We start from the raw sequence: 23,899 nt of genomic DNA, 5'->3' as shown, positions 1-23,899 counted from the left end.
GCGGTCAGAGCAGCACATGACAGAAGTTGCCAAATAGGCCCACAGGACTGCCACGTCTATGAAGAATCTAGAAGATGGCCTTCTTTGGCATACAGAAGGATTTCTGTATGGTCAAGGGACCGCTGACTAGAGGCATTTTGAACTTAACTTCAAAAAATGTAACCCAAAACTTTAAACGTGTTTTGTTAGAAACCGTATTTCTGAAGTTGGCGGGAAGCACAACTTAGGAACGGTAATGCAATTTTTACCGGAATTTGTTGCAGGCATTCTAAATTTAATTCTCTACCAGCGTACGTAGCCGTTTTGCGATATCTTAAAAAATCTATTTTCAGTCCACATTTTTCTCTCGATTTCGTGGGCAAAGAAAATGACATTTGTTTCAACATGTCACGATATTTGTTAATGATTCTATTTATGTTCATAGAAAATATATTTAAAATTACTTGTACGAAATATTTTGTTACAGGATCAATAGAGGGGCTCCGAGACTTCACGTCGGTGACGAATGTTCTGGCTGGAAGGTGTCCTTCCACCTGGTGCAGCTGTTACAGGGAGCGTCAGATGTGGACTTAAAAATGATTTCTTAAAGACAAAAGTGTAAAGAATAGAACTGCATCATCAGATTTAGCTTAATTTTTATTTTACATGAAAAATCGTCTATCTTTAATGCATTCAAAGAGGTCTACGCCCTTAACGTCAAATGATTAACAGGTTAACTAGTTTTTAAAGTCATCAGACGTTTGAAGCCGTTTCATGCATGGGAGTTCGATCCTATGCAGAATCGGAGGTTTACTGTCATATATTAATTTGGCTTTGGACTTTCATTACTTCAGATATGGCCTAAACCTCAGCTAGTAATGCAAATTGCTTCACGTCGTGTTCGAAGTAATGGGACTGTCACGATATACTGATGGTATCGCTGTTTTAAGAGCTTTCATTTGTTTTCACGCCTTGATTGTTTAGTCCTATGCAACCTATATGAGAGTTATCGGAGACTTTAACTTGAGACACCTTATCTTTTTAAATGCACTTTTAATGGACAGAATTTGAGACGGTTGACAAACATGTCAACCAACGCCACTTGTATGCCAAGTAATTTGTAAATATCCGTAATGCAAGAGAAGAAAAAACTCATCGTTGCCACTTTAAGCTCATGTACTGAGGAAGTTCCCTGTGACGGGGTCATCTCATTCCCCAGGAGGAAGAGAACCGGCGTTCGTCGAAAAATAAATGTTTAATAGTGGCTGGATGTTGAATAACTGGGAGAACGGAATATTAATATTGGCGGTCCAGTGCCTCTGTAATCTCGCGCCTCAGTTTGCATGCTAATGCCCGTGATATAGGGAGCGCCGAAATTAAAACTCGCCCTCCACGTGCGCCGGGCTCAAAATTTCAGCTAAACTGCCATGTGTAAGGACGCTGTTTATTCTGGAGAATTTAATCAGCCGTTTCAATCCGCCTTTGTTTCCCGCTGGCGCGTGCGTAATTTCGGAAATTTTTCTTTCATTTTATAACAAACACGCGTATATCCGTCACACACGTGTGCCCGTCACGCCGCCGCTCGATGTTGCGTAGAGGCTGCCTGACGATGCTTCATTTTGTGCTCTGCCTACATCTGCGTCCGCTGGCGCCGTGCTATAACGCACTGCTTAACTTGCGTTGCAGTTTGTAGCAGATACAACGGAAACGATGAATTGCACTACACGATAAAGATCCGTGGGTTGAGACAAACCAAACAATTTGATAACCGAGTCCCGTTAAAATAAATATTGGAATTACATAGATTCATTTTAATCTGGTAACTGAGCTGATCCCAATAAAGTCGCTGTGACTACCCCTGCTACTAAAACACCGTACTAAGACAGCAGCACCGCATAATTGTTTTCTACTCGGATATTCTGCTACCGGCACTTGCTTCTACTATGCTTCAAAAAGAAAAATTTCGTGTGTGCCCGTTAATAATGGAAATCTCTGTCTTGTCAGTATCTCATGAACACATGACTCATGCAGATGGCTCTGTTGTTGACATAACGTACCTTACTTTTGCTTAGAGAAAAACAGGTAAACATACTTCTCTTAATGAATTCTGTAGTCATTGAATGGGGCCACAGTCTGAATGCAAGCTGGTATGTGGTGTTATGTATTTTCCGACCGAAAAATACATTATTGTTTGCTTTGGACTTAGTAGTGTTAATGAAGAATGATACTTTCATCATAGGTACCTTTTTCTTCTTTCAGTGGGAGCTGAGTGGCCCAGTGACATTCTAGACTCACGCACACAGATAATGGATATAGTAGTGTTCATGACAGGTACCTTTTCCTCTTTCCAGCGGTAACGGCGCGACTCCATGGCACTATAGTCTCACGCATACAGATAATTTGTTTGTGCTATGTTGTTCAGAAGTTATATAGTTTTGTATTGTTTGACGGGACCTATATTCAGCCGAATCGACGATGTATGAGGAACATGCTTCGACATTAGGTCTTTATTTTGTCTGTGCGCGATCTGCTTATAGCATATCTAGGACAAAACGTCAATGTGCACTCGAAAATGACCGTTATGTCCAGACCGAGAAACAGTGATGAATAAAGCGTTTCATTAGAATAATAATCAGCTTCATTAAACGTCGATTGCGTCTAAGAATGGGGTGTAGTTGTATCCAGTAGCTTATGGTGTTGTGAACTTTGAAAACAGTGAAAGAAGTTGCAAGAGCATCAGGAATGTAGCGAGTGTTTACGACTGTCCTTGAGTTCAGAAAGTCATGGGATTCTCAGATATATGTGAGTCGCTCGAAGTCCTTTTAAGCAGCAGTATCCACTACGTTGGCCTGGACGATGAGTCTTCACTAGAGACCAGGGTATCATCTGGAGCGCCCCAGAAAATTGTGATAGGATCGCTCCTTTTTCCTGTATACATTAACAATCCGACGAGTATAGTGAGTTGCAGCCTGCGAGTATTTGCTGATGCCTCTGTATTGTACGGGAAAGTGTCGTTGTCACGTGATTATGGGAAGATACAGGACGACTTGAACAGAATTTCTATTTGGTGTGATGAATGGTAGATTTTCCTAAATTTGGAAAAGAAGTAAGTTACCGCAGCTGAGTAGGACAAACAAACCGGGAATGTTCGTATGCAGCATCAGTAGTGTGCTGCTTCAGACAGTCACTTCGATTAAATGTCTACGCGTTATGTTGCAAAGCAACATAAAATAGAACGAACATAGTGATGGCAAATACTCGAGTAAGGTTTATTGGAAGAATCTAGGGAACTGCAGCTCATGTACGAAGGAGACGGCGCATGCAACGCCAGTACGACCCATTCTGGATTATTGCTCAAGCGTTGGAGATCCCATCTAAGGCAGATTAGAAGACACTGAAGCAATTCACACGCGTGCTGTTAGATTTGTTATCGGGAGGTTGCAGAAGTGTTCCGTGAACTCAAATGGCCAAACGGGAATATCAGGTGGGAAGAAGACGTCCTTTTGGGAAACACAGCGACATACTCGTACATATCGCGTAAGGATCACGAAAACGAGATAGGAGAAAACAGCAGCTGAAACGCCGCAGGTGTCTTCTGACGTTATCACTCATCTCGTGTCTCTGCTTACAACGTAATAAGACAGGGTCTGATTAAGATCTAGATAAGACCGAAACCGGTTATCATTGAAAGATGATTTTGATTTTTAATAGAAGAATTTGCGATAAAGACTGATTATTATTTCACGAACAGGATTAAACCAATTACGAGGAAGTTTACGTAGTCATTCTTCCCACACTCCATCTGTGATAGGAACGGGAATAAATCGTAGTTTTTAGTACAATTCTAAGTACTCTCTGCCATACACTTTGAAACTTCCCCTTTGAAAGTAAAGAATTACAGTGTTGGAAATACTTCTGCGTTATTTGATTTTCAAACAGCTGAGGAAAACTGAACTTCCTCAGAGAGTTCTCTCTTTACTTATTCTGATCATCACTAAACTGACACACAACATTTTAGCGCAACGCAATCTGACTTTCAATAATCCCTACAAAGGAATGGCCCTGACTAACAATAACTTGTACCTTTCATGAATCGCTTACCTCACTAAAATCTTCGTGACTCGAACTACTGCAACACAGCGAGCGCCAATACTGCCAGCTAAATAAAAGATTCTAACTACTGAAGGCACTAACTGCTGATACCCATAGTTAGTAAATGAAAGATTTTGATAGAGAACAAACAATGTATTTACCTTAATAGTGTTCGAAAGTCATAACATATATTTCAGTTCATGACATCCATTCTTACAGATTTTCTTTTTCTGACGGACAATGGCTCTGAGCACTATGTGACTTAACTTCTGAGGTCATCAGTCCCCTAGAACTTAGAACTACTTAAACCTAACTAACCTAAGGACATCACACACATCCATGCCCGAGGCAGGATTCGAACCTGCGACCGTAGCGGTCGCGCGGTTCCAGGCTGTAGCGCCTAGAACCGCTCGGCCACTCCAGCCGGCCTCTGACGGACACACGTCCAGATCGTCCGCTCATAGTAACCTCTAAAAACTCTGGCATCTCTCTCCCCACATCCACCACTGCTGTCGGCTCACCTCCAAGTGTCCAACGCTACGCGCTGTTCGCATCCGACTGCCCAACACTACACAAGCGAATATTCCAACAATGAGTCCAACCAGCCACAGACTGCACACAGCACAGTCAGTGACTTTCACACAGAGCGCTACGTGGCGTCACCAACGTAAAATCCTAAACAGCCTACTTACAACTTCATAGTAGTTCCGCAAGTATACACCAAAGTGACGAAAGTCATGGGATGGCGATATGCTCTTATACAGATGGCTGTAGTATCGTGTACACAAGGTATAAAAGGGCAGTGTATTGTTGGAGCTGTCATTTTTACTCAGGTGATCCATGTGAAAATGTTTGCGACGTAATTATGGCTGCACGACGGGAATTAACAGACTTTGCACACTGAATGGTAGTTGGAGCTAGACGCATGGGTCATTTCGTTTCGTATACCGTTATGAAATACTATATTCTGAGACCCACTGTGTCAAAAATGTGCCGCGAATAACAATTTTCAGGCAAAACATCGCACCACACACAAAGCAGTGGCCGACGGCCTTCACCTAACGACCGAGAGCAGCGGCGTTTGCATAGAGTTGTTACTACTGACAGAGAAGAAACACTGCGTAAAACAACCGCAGAAATCAGTGTGGGATGTACGACGAACGTATCCGTTAAGACAGTGCGGCGGAATTTGGCGTTAATGATCCATGGCAATAGACGACCGACGCGAGTGCCTTTGCTAAAATCACGACATCACCTGCAGCTTCTCCCCTGAGCTCGTGACCATAGCGGTTGGATCCTTGCCGACTGGGAAACCGTTGCCCGATTTCAGTTGATGAGAACGGATGGTAGGGTTCGAGTGTGGCGGACACCCAATGAATCCATGGGCTCAGGTTGTCAACAGGGCACTGTGAAAGCCGGTCATGGCTCTATAATGATATGTGCTGTGTTTATGTGGAATTCATTGCGTCCTCTGGTCCTATTCAATCGATCATTGATTGGAAATTGCCATGCTCGGCTACTTGGAGAACATATGCAGCCATTCATGGACCTCATTTTCTCAACAATTATAGAATTTTTGTGGATGTCAGTTTGCCATGTCACTGTGATCACGATTGATTTCCAGAACATTCTGGATAATTCGAGCGAATTGTTTGGCAACCCATAGAACATTTATAGGACATAATAGAGAGGTCAGTTCGTGCACAAAATCCTGCACCATCAACACTTTCGCAATTATGGACGGCTATAGAGGCAGCATGGCTTAATATTTCTGCAGAGGATTTCCAACGACTTGAGTCCATGCCACGTCGAGCTGCTAAAATCACGACATCACCTGGAGCTTCTCCCCTGAGCTCGTGACCGACTGGATATTTGGAGGTTTATCATGACTTTTGTCACCACTGTGTATATACAGATGTGATTGTAGATAGGAAAAGATGGAGTAGTGCATCAACAATCGAGAAAATGGCGGCCCTACAGAAACGGCGTCCTTACACCTCGGTCAGGTTGGACAAGTAAGCAATCAGGCGTGAACGACACCAGCCGTACACTGGGCCGACTAATTGCTGTGGGACGGGCAGGGCAGCCAGCAGCCTCTGGTAGAGAGGTCCTCTTCTTGCCGGCGCTGCCGCCCACGCTTTTTGCGGCGGCAAGGGGCGCCAGCTGCTGCCTGGATATGAGTGCCGCCTCCAATAACGGCGGCAGCCCTCCCCCACCTGCTCCCGGTCCGCCAAACTGGCGGCCGCAAGAAATGCGCCTTGGATGAGCCTAAGCGCTCAGGAAGGCCACACCGCTATCCTACAGCTATAATTCAAAGACTAGCAAAGCGTCCCCTGCTTCGATTGCGTGGACTATATGGTCCGCGCAGTCTACTTCTCTTTAATCTAATTTTCCTGTTGTTCACAAATTGCAACACCTCCTAAAATTTTCACGCTAATTAAGACCGTACAAGCACGGTCTTTCAGAACATACTTCTGACCAATATGTGATTCTGGTCGGAGTCGGAGGATTTTGTTAATCCTGCCTTTTGAGTTCTTGTGGTGATATTTCCACAGAAACTTTCATCTCGAAACACGCATTTCTTTACAAGTCAAATATCCGTTTCTGCGGGTTTAGCTATAAAAATATTTTAATATAATGAAAAATTTTCACAAAACGTTGATTCCTTGTTTCTTCCCCTTAGGAGTTGAATTTCCAGAAACAACGAAATTTCTAACTGGAGAACCAAAGACGAAATTTCTTAGAACTGGTTTAAAAATGCTTTCGTAGTGAAATATTTCCCCAAAAATGTTCATCCCCTATTTTACCCACTTCAGGACTGAATTTACAAAACCCATCAAACACTTTTTTTTTTTAATTTCTTACTGAGGATCCAAATACAAAGTTTCTTAGATTTGGCTTTAAAAATGCTGTCATAATGAAATATTTTCATAAACATTTTCATCCCGTTTCACACCTGTAGGGCTTGCATTTTCAAAAACACTAAACACTATTCTTTTATTTCTAACCCAGAAGTCCAGTACCAGTTTTCACAGATGTAGCTCTAAAAATTCTTTAGTAGCACTTTACTAGTAATTTATTATTTTAAGAAAGAATTTCGCCCAAAAGTTTACCTCCTTAGGGGTTGAATTTACAAAAATTCTGAAGCATGTATTTATACTTGACGGAGACGTCAATTACCAGTTTTCGTAGTTGTAATTTGGAAATTGCCTTAATACCGACAAATTTATAAAAGAAAACCTCCCACAAGCCTACAGTATAAGGTCAAGGTCCTCTTCACATTTCAAGTTTATATCCTTAAAGATCTGGACTGGAGGGTGATGTGTCAGTGAATAAGCCAGTCTCTATTTCACCCCATTAGTGGTTGAATATCCCAGAACAATGAAACAATCTTTTTTATTTCTAACCGAAAAGGCAAATACCAGTTTTCGTAGATGCAGTCTTAAAAATGATTTAGTAGTTCTCTGACAATGATTTACTTGACAAAACTTCACCCACTATTTCACTCCCATAGGGGTCAAATTTTCCAATCTCCGAAACATGTGTAGCTTTATTTCGGACCGAGAAATCCAGTACCAGTCTTCGTAGTACTAGCTTCCAAATGCCTTGATAGCGACATACTTTCAAAAACCTTTTGTCTCCTATTTCACACCTTTTAACTTTCTTAAAATTGAATCCTCAGTCTTCTGACTGGTTTGATGCGGCCCGCCACGAATCCTTCTCCTGTGCCAATCTCTTCATCTCCCAGTATCACTTGCAGCCAACGTCCTCAATTATTCGGTGGGTGTATTAAAATCTCTTTCTCAACAGTTTCTACCCTCTTCAGTTCCTTCTAGTACCATAGAAGTCATTCCCTCATGTCTTAACAGATGTCCTATCATCCTGTCCCTTCCCCTTATCAGTGTTTTCCACACATTCCTTTCCTCTCCGATTCTGCGCAGAACCTTCTCATTCCTTAAATTATCAGTCCACTTAATTTTCAACATTCGTCAGTAGCACCACATCTCAAATGTTTCGATTCCCTTCTGTTCCAGTTTTCCCACAGTCCATGTTTCACTACCATACGATGCTGTAATCCAGACGTACGTTCTTAGAAATTTCTTCCTCAAATTAAGGCCTATGTTTGATACTAGTAGACTTTTCTTGACCAGTAATGCCGTTTTTGCCATTACTAGTCTGCCTTTGATGTCCTCCTTGCTCCGTCCGTCATTGGTTATTTTACTGCCTAGGTAGCAGAATCCCTTAACTTCATGTACTTCGTAACCATCAATCCTGATGTTAATTTCTCGCTGTTCTTAATCATTAGATTGTTCATTCCGTTCAGCGAAGCATGTAATTCTTCTTTACTTTCATTTACTATAGCAATGTCAACGGCGAATCGTATCATTAATATCCTTTCACCTTGAATTTTAATCCCGCTCCTGAACCTTTCTTTTATCTCCATATTGCTTTTTCGATGTATAGATTTAACAGTGTGGGGGAAAGACTACGTCCCTGTCTTACACCCTTTTTAATCCGAGCACTTCGTTCTTGGTCGTCCACTCTTATTATTCCGCCTTGGCTCTTGCACATATTGTAGATTACCCGTCTCTCCCTATAGCGTACCCCTATTTTTCTCAGAATTTCGAACATGTTGCACAATTTTACACTGTCGAAGACTCTTTCCACATCGACAAATCCTATGAAGGTGTCTTGATTTTCCTTTAGCCTTGTTTCCATTATCAACCGTAACGTCAGAATTGCCTTTCCTGACGAATCCTCAATTTTCTTTTCCACTCTTCTGTATATTATTCTTGTCAGCAACTTGGATGCATGAGCTGTCAAGCTAATTGTGCGATAATTCTCCCACTTGTCAGCTCTTGCAACCTTCGGAATTGTGTGGATGATATTTTTCCGAAAGTTAGATAGTATATCGCCAGAATCAAACATTCTGCACACCAACGTGAATAATCGTTTTGTTGCCATTTCCCCCAAGGATTTTAGAAATTCTGATGGAATGTTATCTATCCCTTCTGCCTTATTTGATCGTAAGTCCTCCAAAGCTCATTTAAATTCTGTTTCTAATACTGGGTCCCCTACCTCTTCTAAATCGATTCATTTTTCCTCTTCTATCACATCATACAAATCTTCCCCCTCATAGAGGCTTTCAATGTATTCTTTCTACCTATTCGCTCTCTCCTCTGCATTTAGCAGTTGAATTCCCGTTGCCCTCTTAATGTTGCCACACTTGCTTTTAGTGTCACCGAAGATGGGTTTGACTTTCCTATAATCTGAGTCTCTCCTTCCGACAACCATTTCTTTTTCGATGTCTTCACATTTTTCCTGCAGCCATTTCGTCTTAGCTTGCTTGCACTTCCTATTTATTTCATTCCTCAGTGACTTGTATTTCTGTATTTCTGAGTTTCCCGGAACATTTTTGTACTTCCTCCTGTCATCGATCAAATGAAGTATTTCTTCTGTTACCCACGGTTTCTTCGCAGTTACCTTCTTTGTACATAAGTTTTTCTTTGCGGCTTCTGTGATGGCCCTTTTTAGAGACGTCCAATCCTCTTCAACTGTACTGCCTACTGAACTATTCTTTATTGCTGTAACTATAGCCTTAGAGGACTTCATGTGCATCTCGTCATTCCTCAGTACTTCTGTATCGCACTTCTCTGTATATTGATTCTTCCTGACTAATGTCTTCAGCATTGTCTTCATGACCACTGTATTGTGATCTGAGTCTATCTCTGCTCTTACAATCCAGTATCTGATTTAGGGATCTCTGTCTGACCGTGATGCAATCTAACTGAAATCTTTCGATATCACCCGGCCATTTCCAAGTTTACATAGTGAGAGGAAAAATTCTCCTATCGGAGCACAAAAAGGCGAATATACTCCTTTTTAAAAGACTAAACGTGAAGTGTGATGCCAGCTACTTCATTCTACTTTCATCAGCACTTCTAATATTTTTCCCAAAAACTTCGCGTTTGAACATATTCGCGCTGTATTCAACATGAAACCCACCTCTCACTCTCAAAAACTCCACTAACTGTAACTAGTCCAAGCCCGCCAGTCCATATCTGTAAGCCGCTCCTATTCATCTGCTCCCAGCTGCCGAATCTCGCTCACTCATTCAGCCCAACTCATTGTAATTACCTTTTTGTGTCTCTCTGTCATTGTCTCACGTCTCGCAGCCACAGTCTCCTTTCTTCTGTCCTACTACTACTACTACTACTGTGTTCATCTACTTCTATATGGATACTCTGCGAATCACACTCAAGTGCCTGGCAGTATGTTCATCGAATCACGTTCACAATAATTCTCTATTATTCCAACCTCGAACAGCGAACACTTATAGCTTCCCTGCGAGCTCTGATTTCCCTTATTTTATTATGATGATCGTTTCTTCCTATGTAGGTCGGCGTCAACAAAATATTCGCATTCGGAGGTGAAAGCTGGTGATTGAAATTTCGTGAGAAGATTCGGCCGCAACGAAAATCACCTTTGTTTTAATGATGTCCATCCCAAATCCTGTATCATGTCAGTGACACTCTCTCCTCTATTACTCAATAATACAAAACGTGCTACTCTTCTTTGAAGTTTCTCGATGTATGTCGTAAGGGTCCCAGACCGCACAGCATTACTCCAAAAGAGGACGGACAAGCGTAGTGTAGATAGTCTCTTTAGCAGATCTGTTGTATCTTCTAAGTATTCTGCCAACAAAATGCAGTCTTTGGTTTACCTTCCCCACAATATTTCTGTGCGTTCTTTCCAATTTAAATTGTTCGTAATAGTAAGTCCTAGGTGTTTACTTGAATTTACGGCCTTCAGATTTTACTGATTTACTGCGTAGCAGAACTTCAACTGATTCCTATTAGCACTTACGTGGATGGCCTCATTCTTTTAATTATTTAACGTCAATTGATAATTTTCTAAACCGTTTTGCAATTTTGATCTTCTGAATACTTTACTAGACGACAACGACAGCATCATCTGCAAACAACCTAAGACGGTTGCTCAGATTTTCACCTAAATCGTTTATATAGATGAGGAACAACATAGAGCCTATAACATTACCTTGGGGAACGCCAGAAATCACTTCCGTTTCATACGCCGACTTTCCCACAGTCACAGTCACTCTCTGACAGCGAACCACGAATCCAGTCACATAACTGAGACGATATTCCATAAGCGCCAAGTTTGAATACAAGCTGCTTGTGGGGTACAGCGTCAAAAGCCTTCTAGAAAATTGAAAATAGGGAATCAATTTGATCAATTTGAAATCCCTTGTCACGAGTACTCAACACTACGTGTGAGTACTAAGCTGGTTGTGTTTCACAAGAACGATGTATTCTAAATCCGTGCTGACTGTGTGTCAACAGACGGTTCTCTTCGAGGTAATTCACGATGTTCGAACACAATATATGGTCCAAAATTCTGCTGCATATCGGCGTTAATTATATGGCCATCTAATTTAGTGGATTCTTGAATACTGGTGGGACCTATGCAACTGTCCAGTCCTCGAGAAAGAATCTTTCGTCGACCGAGCGGTTGTATCTGATTGTTAAGTTTGGAGTTACTGAATCAGCATACTCTGAAAGGAACTGGTATACAGTCTGAACCGGAAGACTTGCTTTTATTAAGTGATTTAAGTTGCTTCACTAGTCCGAAGATATCTGATTCTAAGTAACTCACGTTGGCAGTTGTTGTTGGTTCGAATTCTGCAATATATACTTCATCATCTTTGGTGAACGAATTTCGGAAGACTGTGTTTAATAACCCTGCTGTACCAACACTGTCATCGACAGTAATTCCATTGCTATGGGGCAGAGAAGGCGTTCAGCGTGTCTTTCCGCTAACATACTTTACATACGAGCAGAATCTCTTTGGATTTTCTGCCATGTTTCGAGACACAGTTTCGTTGTGGAAACTGTTATAAGCATCTCGCATTGAAGTTGGCGCTAAATCTCGAGCTTCTGTAAAAGATCGACAATCTTAGAGATTTTGCGTTCTTTTAAATTTGGCACGCTTTTTTGTTGTTTCTGCAACAGTGTTCTGATTCGTTTTGTGTACAAAGGGGGATCAGCTCAGTCGTTTGTTGACTTAATTGGTATATGTCTCTCAATCCCTGTGGCTACTTTTTCTTTGACTTCAACTGCGCGTGGCAGCCGCGTAGTCTGGGGCGCCTTGCCACAGTTCGCGCGGCTGTTCCCGTCGGAGGTTCGAATCCTCCCTCAGGTACGAGTGTGTGTGTCGTCCTGAGCGAAAGTTTAAGTTGGGCTCAATAGTGTGTAAGCCTAGGGACCGATGACCTCAGCAGTTCTGTCTCATTGGAACTTACCACAAATTTCCAAATTTCTTTGAATTTGGAAGCATTAAAGATTGTCCTTCAGGAAGCTGCCACGCAAATTCTTATCTGCTTTTTTTAAAAATAGGTATAATTTTCATTTGTTTTTTGGGAGATTTAATTGTTTCAGTATTCAATGTCGCTAGGACAATCCTATGTTCACTAATCCCTGCATCCCCTTTGTTGCTCGTTACTAGCTCAGGGTTATTTGTTGTTAAGACGTCAAGTGTGTTTTCACAGTTGCTTGCTATTCGAGCGGTATCATGAAGTAACTACTCGAAACAATTTTCAGAGAATGTGGTTAGCACAATTTCGGATGATGATTTATGTGTCCTCCGGATTTAAACATGTATTTTCGCCAACATATCGAGGGAAAATTAAGTCAACTCTAACTATAACTGTATGAGTCGGGTACACGCTTGAAATTAAACTCAAATTGCGTTTGACCTTTTCAGCATTGTATCATCTGAGTTTGGAGGTCGGTAAAAGGATCCAATTAATATTTTAATCTGGTTGCCAAGAATGACCTCTGCCCATACTAATTCACGTTAACTATTTACTTCAATTTCGTTACAAGATAAACTACTTCTACGCGACCTCGAACAGCGTTTAGTCTATCCTTTGGGAACACCGTTAAGTTCTTTGCAAAAATTTTGGCTGAAATTACTTATCTCCGGCTTTAGTCACATGTAGTGCCTATAACGACATGAGCATCAGTGCTTTCTATTAGGGCTTGAAGCTCTGGTACTCCCCAAGAAAAATACGACAGTTTACAACTGTTTTACCGAAAGTTTCTGGATCTACGTTCTTCCTGTGTTCGACCCTCACCCTTTGAGACTGAAGCCCTTTTTGAGTTTCCCCGAGACCCTGTGACCGAAAAAAACCGCACAGTCCACGCCACACAGCCCTGATAACCGTGTAGGCGCCTGCTGCTGTAGTGGACTCGACCTACTCAGCAGAATCCGAAAGCCAACCACCCTATGGCACAAGTCGAGGAATCTGCAGCCTATACGGTCGCAGAGCCGCCTGACCTCAGATTCAGATCCTCCCCTCGGCTGTGTACCAGAGGTCCATAATTGGTCCTCTCGACGACATTGCAAATGGTGAGCTCTCTTTTCATGTCTCAGGCAAGACCGGCAAACTTTACTACACTCCTGGAAATTGAAATAAGAACACCGTGAATTCATTGTCCCAGGAAGGGGAAACTTTATTGACACATTCCTGGGGTCAGATACATCACATGATCACACTGACAGAACCACAGGCACATAGACACAGGCAACAGAGCATGCACAATGTCGGCACTAGTACAGTGTATATCCACCTTTCGCAGCAAAGCAGGCTGCTATTCTCCCATGGAGACGATCGTAGAGATGCTGGATGTAGTCCTGTGGAACGGCTTGCCATGCCATTTCCACCTGGCGCCTCAGTTGGACCAGCGTTCGTGCTGGACGTGCAGACCGCGTGAGACGACGCTTCATCCAGTCCCAAACATGCTCAATGGGGGACAGATCCGGAGATCTTGCTGGCCAGGGTAGTTGACTTACACCTTCTAGAGCACGTTGGGTGGCACGGGATACATGCGGACGTGCATTGTCCTGTTGGAACAGCAAGTTCCCTTGCCGGTCTAGGAATGCTAGAACGATGGGTTCGATGACGGTTTGGATGTACCGTGCACTATTCAGTGTCCCCTCGACGATCACCAGTGGTGTACGGCCAGTGTAGGAGATCGCTCCCCACACCACGATGCCGGGTGTTGGCCCTGTGTGCCTCGGTCGTATGCAGTCCTGATTGTGGCGCTCACCTGCACGGCGCCAAACACGCATAAGACCATCATTGGCACCAAGGCAGAAGCGACTCTCATCGCTGAAGACGACACGTCTCCATTCGTCCCTCCATTCACGCCTGTCGCGACACCACTGGAGGCGGGCTGCACGATGTTGGGGCGTGAGCGGAAGACGGCCTAACGGTGTGCGGGACCGCAGCCCAGATTCATGGAGACGGTTGCGCATGGTCCTCGCCGATACCCCAGGAGCAACAGTGTCCCTAATTTGCTGGGAAGTGGCGGTGCGGTCCCCTACGGCACTGCGTAGGATCCTACGGTCTTGGCGTGCATCCGTGCGTCGCTGCGGTCCGGTCCCAGGTCGACGGGCACGTGCACCTTCCGCCGACCACTGGCGACAACATCGATGTACTGTGGAGACCTCACGCCCCACGTGTTGAGCAATTCGGCGGTACGTCCACCCGGCCTCCCGCATGCCCACTATACGCCCTCGCTCAAAGTCCGTCAACTGCACATGCGGTTCACGTCCACGCTGTCGCGGCATGCTACCAGTGTTAAAGACTGCGATGGAGCTCCGTATGCCACGGCAAACTGGCTGACACTGACGGCGGCGGTGCACAAATGCTGCGCAGCTAGCGCCATTCGACGGCCAACACCGCGGTTCCTGGTGTGTCCGCTGTGCCGTGCGTGTGATCATTGCTTGTACAGCCCTCTCGCAGTGTCCGGAGCAAGTATGGTGGGTCTGACACACCGGTGTCAATGTGTTCTTTTTTCCATTTCCAGGAGTGTACTTCTTTTAGCCTCTCGAAACCAGACAGAATCTTTTCTGATCCAAAGCGACACACATCATTGGCACTGTCGCGAGCCACCACCTGCAGTTTGCTGCACCCTGTTCTTTTCATGGCATCCAGAAGGACTTGTTCCACCTCTGGAATAACTCCACTCGGTATGCGCACGGAGTGCACAATGGCTTTCTTTCCCTCCTTGACAGCCATGTCCCTAAGAGGTCCCATATCGCACCGAACAATGGAGCTCCAGTTCCGAATAATTCCGCCCTCTGTGACTGTCCGGACCTTGTAGGCTGAGAGGTTTCTTTTGAAACAGGACAAGTGACTGCATCCGACCTAGGCATAGTGTCAGTCACAGAAAGCACCTGGAACCTATTTGTCAGACTAATCGGGGAGGCCTTACATGCGGTCCCCTGGGAAGTCTTTTGCAGCCTACCATCGCCCGAGGCGACTTCCCACTCTACTACCTCAGTGCGATGAGTAACTCAGCTGGCCACCAGTGAGGACCGCCGTTCACTAGATCCCCACGGCCGGTCGCAACGGCCGGCCTACAACAGTGATGCCCATCCACTACACCTTCAAGTTGTGTAACCAAAGCAATCACAGCCGAGAGCTGAGAGCGAAGTGTCACCAATTCGACTCGCATCCATACGTAGCAATCACAGTCCCTATCCATACTAAAGACCTGACAGACAAACAAGAACAATGAACACGCCCTACAGATCTCTACAGTAGACACGGAGGAAAACGCAAGAAATTTGTCCAGTAAATTAGATTACTAGGCAGAAATTCAAAAACTGAACTACCAAACCACTCAGGTGAGACTAAATATCTCGCTCCTGATTTGGAAGCTGTGTCACATAATCGGTTCACTTCCCTACGCAAGCGAAAACGCGAGAACTGTTGTCTATTAAATATTAAATTAACACGCAGAAACTCAACAAAATAAACTACGAAAGGACGTAGATGAAACTACACTATTCGCTCCTGGTTAGGAACTCGTAAGATATCACAAAATCTGTTACTTCCCTGTTACTGCTAGTGCCTCGGCCAGCTGCTGCTGCCTGACTAGACGACTGACGCCAACAAGCGGTCACTAGCTTTCAAAACAAACTTAGAAATGACTATTCACACATGCTACCGAGCTCTCCTGTGGACACAGAGGAAGATGCGAGAACTGTGTTTAGTAAATTAGATTCACATTGCCCTTCACTCTTTTCCTAGCGCTGTTCTGACACTGTCAACTATACTCTACAGCCGCTGTCCCTCTCTTTCTCTCAAAATTTGAGCAATTTACTGCGGTTAGCTATTTAGGTTGTAACCTCCCCACGGAAAAATAATTTATAAATATAATATGAACCATGAACCAAGCGTAACCTCCCACAGAAATTATTTTATAAGAGAAACCAAAAACCAAATGTGTAAACTCCCCACAAAAAATATAATAGTTAAATGATGAACCAAATGTAATCTTCCCACAGAAATATTTAAATGAATAAGAAACCATGAACCAAGAACCATGTGTAACCTCCGCAAAAAAATAATAATTAAATGAATTTTTTAATATTTTAACCTCTGAACAAAATTAATTTTAATGTAATCTCTGAACAAAATTGGCTCCCATTTATAATCTCCGTGCAGAAATGCATTCACATTTAGTGTAACCACAAAATTCAATTCCTAAACCCGGAAATAATACAGAAAAAATTCAGTAACCTGGTAAATTTTATGACGACAGCAGCGCTGCGCCTCGGCCCTGTATTCTGAATAAAAAAAAAAAGGAAAAATTCTTACCTCAGTAAAAACTGCGAATATGTATCTGCTCTTATATAGAAATTTTTTGGCACAGCTTCGTGCAATGCTGGCGTATATTTTTTTTTCTGATTCTTGGAAGGAATGATCATGCATTGGAAATATTGTTTAAATTGAAATGAATGCTTTTCTTTAAAAAAAATTACTTTATATTATGAAAATTATTATTGGGGCACTTTTTGGAACAAATTAAATGACAATTAACATACATTATTAGATATGCGCAAGGCCGCTTCTTTACCTTCTACAATAATACCCATCCTGCAGCGTCCTGATCAGAGTCCCGAGCAGAGCAGACAGCCGACACGCGCCGACTCCCGCAGACAACTCAAGACTACTGAAGACTAATACCGACTGACTACTACTGCCGACTGACTACTATTGCCGACTGACGACAAGCAACAACTAACTACATACTACTGTCTGGTCAGAGACTCTGCCATCGCTCGCCCATCGCCGGCAATACATACGTCTTACATAACCCTCCACTGGGGGGGGGGGGGGGGGGGGGGGGGACAAAAATTTGGCAGCGATGGTGAGTCAATTGGACTTGCCATGAGCAACAAATTTTTCTTAATTAACTAAGTTTACAATCACAGAATATATACATATATATATATATATATATATATATATATATATATATGTGCAGAACATGAAATAAAATATAGTGCACGTGCACTGAGTACAGAACATATCAAGCAATGACAAAATGTATACACAATGAGTACAAAACATATTAACAAATGGCAAAAGTGCACACGCACTGCAGTACAGAACATATCAGCAAATCACAAAATGTATACGCAATGAATACAAATCATATTAACAAGTGACAAAAGTGCACACTCACTGTAGATCAAAATATATCAGGAAATCACAAAGCATACGGAATGAGTACAAATCATATTAACAAATGACATAAAGTGCACACGCACTGTAGAAGTCTTAAACATTTTTGCAACAAATAAACATATCAAGGAGTGAAATAAGGTGCACACGGACTGTAAAAGTCTTTAGCATATTGACATAACATATCATGGATTGAAATAAAGTGCACACGCACTGTATAAGTCTTTAGCATTTTTACATAACATATCATAGAGTGAAATAAAGTGAACACGCACTGTAGAAGTCTTTAGCATTTTTACATAACATATCATGGATTGAAATAAAGTGCACACGCACTGTAGAAGTCTTTAGCATTTTTACATAAAATATCATGGAGTGACATAAAGTGCACACGCACTGTAAAAGTCTTTAGCATATTTAGGACAACTGATCTTGTTAACAAATGAAATGAAGTGCACACGCACTGTATATGTCTTCATCATTTTACAAGAACTAGGAAAGGAATGGGAAGGATTGCATCATGGTTGTAGCACATTAGGTTGCATGCAGCTGCACTGAAAGTCCATATCTTTCTACAAAAGCACAACACCAAGTGAGACAATCTGAAGTTCTTTTCCCTGAAGAATTAATCAGTGTAGCCAAGACACTGAAATGTCGTATTAATATTCCATGTTATCATTTTGGTAGTACATTAGGTACATCAAACAGTGGGACCATAATAACATCTCCATCGCTCAAGGTGGTGGACAGCATGTCGTGTCAACACCACGTTCTTGTAAGGTACACCAACGTAGAATTAGTGCAAAAACCAAATATAGTGCTCCATGAGCATGAGGATAGACAGGACAAACGGATATTGCAGTAATTTGTGGTAATTAGGTCAGAAGGTGAAGGACATTAAATCTTATGCCAGTCATCATTGATAATTACACTAGTCTATTAACTGATTTTTAAGTAATTCGTGGCACTCATCGCCCAGTTACTGAACATTTCTGTACCATGTATGAAGTATTACAGAATAATGTTCATAAGTTATCTGTTTACAGAGAACATTGGCACTCATTGGCCAGTTACAAATCATCAGAAGTCATCATTCGAAACAGGAGCTAATTCATATATAGCATGAAAGTGACATAATATAAATTTAAAGTATAAGAAACAGTGGCATTCGTTGGTCAGCAAGTATTAATTATTACAAAACATTTTTCATCCTTCAAGTGACATCTGACATATTTAAAAATAATTATTGGCACTCATTGGCCAGTTACTAAACATGTAGCAAGTATTGAATATTACAAAACATTTCTCGTCATTCAAGTGACATATGACATATTTAAAATAATTATTGGCACTCATTGGCCAGTTACAAAACATATAGCAAGTACTGAATAGTACAAAACATTTTTCATCATTCAAGTGACATACGACATATTTAAAATAATTATTGGCACTCATTGGCCAGTTACAAAATATATAGCAAGTATTGAATAGTACAAAACATTTTTCATCATTCAAGTGACATACGACATATTTAAAATAATTATTGGCACTCATTGGCCAGTTACAAAATATATAGCAAGTATTGAATAGTACAAAACATTTTTCATCATTCAAGCGACATACGACATATTTAAAATGTAACACTGTAACTATTACTCAAGGTCTGTGGTTAGAAAACATTACACAGAACTCATCATTCAAGTGACATAGGACATAGAGAAAATGTAACATACTGTAACTATTACTCAAGGTCTGTGGTTAGAAAACATTACTCAGTATTACTCAGAACTCTCTTAAACTGGTAGCATTATTTGGGACTGGTAACACATTTTTTTTTTTTTGTGCTAGCAATGCATTGCGTTGGGATCGATAATTAATTACTGGGGCATAGCAATATTTGCTTTTGAGTTATTGCTGCAAATGAAGATGTGTAACGTCATTCGTCATGAGTCAGCTGCAGCAAAGTTATGAAACAAGTGGAGTATATGTGATCATATTCATCAATGACACACACAAATGGGTAAGAAAAAAAATGCAAGTACTAGAACAGGTTTAATGATTAACTGCTTATAGCGTATTAATTTCGTAAATAATTTCTCCTGCAAAAAATACAAAATGGATTATTAAGCTGAAAGAGGAGACGCATATTATGCTGAAAAGTAGTGAACTTCGAATTAATATATATGTCCTCTAGCTAATATAATCTAATTAATATATATGTTCTCTAGCTGTCCTTTCCAAAACCTTCAGTCATCATACCATGCGACATAAGACATACTGTCAAAACGAACTGCAACAAATACTTAAATAACTACATAGCATCTCTTAACTAACAGTAAATATATAAACTTCATCATTATTTTCATCTGCAAAGAAAAACTTCATTATCATTACTATCATCACCTGCAAAGAAAAACTTCGTTATCCATATCATCATAATTCCATTATTATCATTACCTGTAAAGAAAAACTTCATTATCCATATTACTATATTCTTCATCATTAGTCATCACCATTCATTATTATCTACAAAAAAGTCACTTCATTATTCATCATACAACTATTCCTAGTATAGAGTTCCTTATTTCTAGCATATTTCATCACTAAAACTAAGATGTGCAGTTCTGTCTGACAGTCTGCATCAATCGCCTCGTGTTCTGAAAGAAAAAATTAGTTGACTGCTATTCTACGATGTGTGTAGTATATTCTTGTTAATGCTTGTTAATTCTGATCCATTTGCTCTTCGTGACGAGGTATTGTATCTTCTTTCGTTCATTGCGAAGGTAAAATTCCCATTTCTGTTTAATTTATTTCTTTTACATGTTATTTCTTTCTGAAAATGATAAACAATGATTAATATCTTGCATTTAAATCATATACCCATTAAATAAAAACTGGTTTATAGTAACATAATTGAGCATACAGCATAGCATGACAGAAAACGTAATATGTCAAAAACGTAGACACTGTTCAGAGGCAAAAATGTACACAGTGTATCACAATGTAGCAGCAAAAAAAAAAAAAAAAAAAAAAAAAATAAAAAAATAAAAAAAAAATAGTCACGATGTTGAAATATCATAAGGCAAATGTCAACATCAACTGGTATTTGTTACATCTTAAATATTTCATAGTGAATACAAACAAAACAGTAAAACAATCATACATACATGAAGAATAGAAAATGTGCACAGTCTGATGTGTAACGACAAGAAAAGCGCCCTACTAACGATACCTTGCCGGGCACTTGCCAAGAAAATATACGATATTCATCAGTAAGTAATCACATAAATATAATTGCGTAAGTGGTCATAAAAAAAAATTAGGAAATGGCATTACAGTGTGATAAATCATAAAGCATGTTCATTCAATAAAAGGTTTGATGTTGGAGACGTGGTGGTTGCCTTTGGTTTTTCTGGTTCTCAAAGTTTCGACGTGTACTACATTGGGGTGAGGAATGCAGCGAATTCGATATGCACCTGCGTATAGAAGCTCAAATTTACTGCACCTACCTTTTCCTCTGTTAGATAAATAATGTGTGCGTACTAATATCTTCTGTCCAATGTGAAAGTCACGGCGTGTACAAACCTGTTTTTGCTGTCTTCTCCGGCGCTCTGCGGCACATTTGATGTTGTTCAGCGCAATGTCAATTATTTCATGGTGTCGTAGTCGACGAGATGTAGGAAAGCTTACTAATTCTTTAATTTTGTTAGGTGGTTCAACATTTTTCAGTATAGCAGACGGAGATAGAATAGTAGATTCATTTGGTATGGAATTAATTACATCCTGGAATGAGAGTGTGTGTGTGTGTCCCAATCAATATGTTTTTATGGCAGTATATTCTACACAGTTTACTAATTTCTTTCACTAATCGTTCACAAGGGTTCGAAGAAGCATGGTACCTGGATATATAGATCGGAGAAATGTTTCTAGCTCGTAACAAACGTGTCCATATAGCAGATCGAAACTGTGGTCCATTGTCGGAAATTACTTTCAATACATGCCTACATGAAATAGAAAATGTTTTACAAATGCTTTCGAAACAGTTTTAGCAGTAGCTTTGCGTAACGGGGTGAAGGTAACAAATTTTGGAGTGAGTTCAACATAGACAAAGATGTAGCAAAAATCTCTATTAGTTCTGGGAATCAGACCAAAAATATCTACAGCGGCCATGTGTCTCAATTTAACAGGTACAATGGGATGTAATGGAGGAATATGTGAAGTCTTGTCTGATTTAGCTTTCTGGCAGATTTTACATGACGCTAAAACTCGTCGAATACGTTTCTCCATGTTGGTAAAATAACAGTTCTGTCTCAGTATAAGAAAACATTTTCTGGCTCCGTAATGTGCGTAACTTAAATGAGTATACCAGATTAATTTGTTAACAAGTTCGTCAGGAATGCATAACAACCAATTGTTGCTGTCAGGGTGAGAGCGGCGAACAGAATGTTATTGCGTACAGTGTAATGGTTTCTAATGGTAACATTATTCCTATCTTGCCAAAGGTGTTTAATTTCTTTCCACACGTTGTCTTTACTCTGCTCTTGTGCTATGTCTTGTAATGACGACGAAATGAAATTTTCAAATGCAACTTGTTGAATGTACATGACGCTGAAATTTGCTTTGCAGAAGTTGGTTGCGATGTCTTGCTGATTGTTGCTGAGAGAACGGGATAGTGCGTCTGCTACAATATTTTGTGTGCCGGGAATGTGAACAATTGTAAAATTGAATTCTTGTAAATAAAGTTTCCATCTACTTAATCTGTCGTGTGTAAATTTAGCCGAAAGTAAAAACTGTATCGCTCTATGGTCTGTATAAACGGTCGTATGTCTTCCATAAAGGAAATGCCGAAATCTCGTAAATGCTCATACAACACATAATGTTTCAAGTTCTGTAACAGAGTAATTGCGTTCAGGAGGTGACAGAATGCGACTCGCAAAGGCGATGTTTTTAATTACTGTAGTGTCATCTTCTTCAATTTCCTGAAAAATGTGTACGCCTAAAGCGGTGTTAGAACTATCTGTGGCAATGGAAAAATTTCTAGTAAGATCTGGATGTGATAATAGTGGTGCATTCAACAAAGCATGTTTCAGATTGACTAATTCAGACTATTGGTTTTTCATGTAAAAGTATGTCTCAGATGTCGTCAAAAGTAATATCATTTTCGTGTACAAGATTCTGTATGTCAAAAGCATTGCTTGCGTTACTGGAAGATGCAACCTGTACTGTATCTAGTCAAATTCTATCTGATGTGCTATTATTTTCGGGAGGATGCTGTGTCATTTCCACTATTTGAACTGTTCTGTTATTTCTTCCTGACGTAATACGTTCGGGATGATATCTACTGTCTGGTTCATTCATGATAATATGTTGTTGCGGATGATTTTGCTGCTGACAAGACCGACTGTTATTAAATGTACGCTGAAAATTGTGCTCATTACTTTTACGTCTGTCATGATAGTCATTTCTACATGATGCATTGCGATAGGAATTGAAATAGTGTGTTTTCTGTACGTAGTTATTTTCTTGTTGCTGTGCATTACTATTTGTTGAAGCTGATGCTATACGTGCACGCAGCGAAACATTAAAGCTTGGTTGACCTTGTACATTACATTGTTGGTTAGGTATGCTAACCGGTTGGTTTTGTTGCTATTGCGGTGAAAAACTTCTATTGTTATCAAAATGCGTTCGCTGTTGCTGATAATTTTACACATACTGATGATTAAATTTTTGTCTGGTATTAAAGTTCTCGTGGTTGTCATTTCTGTAGCGTCTAATGATAAATTGTCACTTCCGGTAAAAGTTGTCTTATCGGGTTTTCTTTACACATTCTTAATCCTAGATAGAGCGATAGCTGAAGAGCTGTTTTGATAGATATAAAGGATAGTAGAAGAGAAGGCAGCAGTGCAGAAAACTAAAGATGAAATAGCACTACTACGGCTCGGGGCCCTGTGCACGCTACGGCACATATTCATTAAAGCGTAATGAATCCCCTGAGGTTAATTACGCACTGCAAATGAATTTTAGCTTTTGCGTTACTGGCAATGCCGGTGAAAATTCGAAAGCAAATTGTTGTATCCAAGCCAATGCTAGTTTCTGCATTACACGCAATGGCGGTGAAAGTACAAAAATAAATCGACGTATCCAGTTCAAAGCGTGACTCTGTGCTCTGTCATTTTTAAATACCTTAGATTTTTCTACGGATAAAAATTGCTTATAATCGACGTTATCGTCTCTGAATGTGTGAACAGGTTCAGGATTGCATAA

The sequence above is a fragment of the Schistocerca serialis genome, chromosome 9, assembly GCF_023864345.2.
Source record: "Schistocerca serialis cubense isolate TAMUIC-IGC-003099 chromosome 9, iqSchSeri2.2, whole genome shotgun sequence".
Taxonomy (NCBI): domain Eukaryota; kingdom Metazoa; phylum Arthropoda; class Insecta; order Orthoptera; family Acrididae; genus Schistocerca; species Schistocerca serialis.
The sequence above is the reverse complement of the archived record's forward strand: the minus strand, read 5'-3'. Positions refer to the sequence as shown.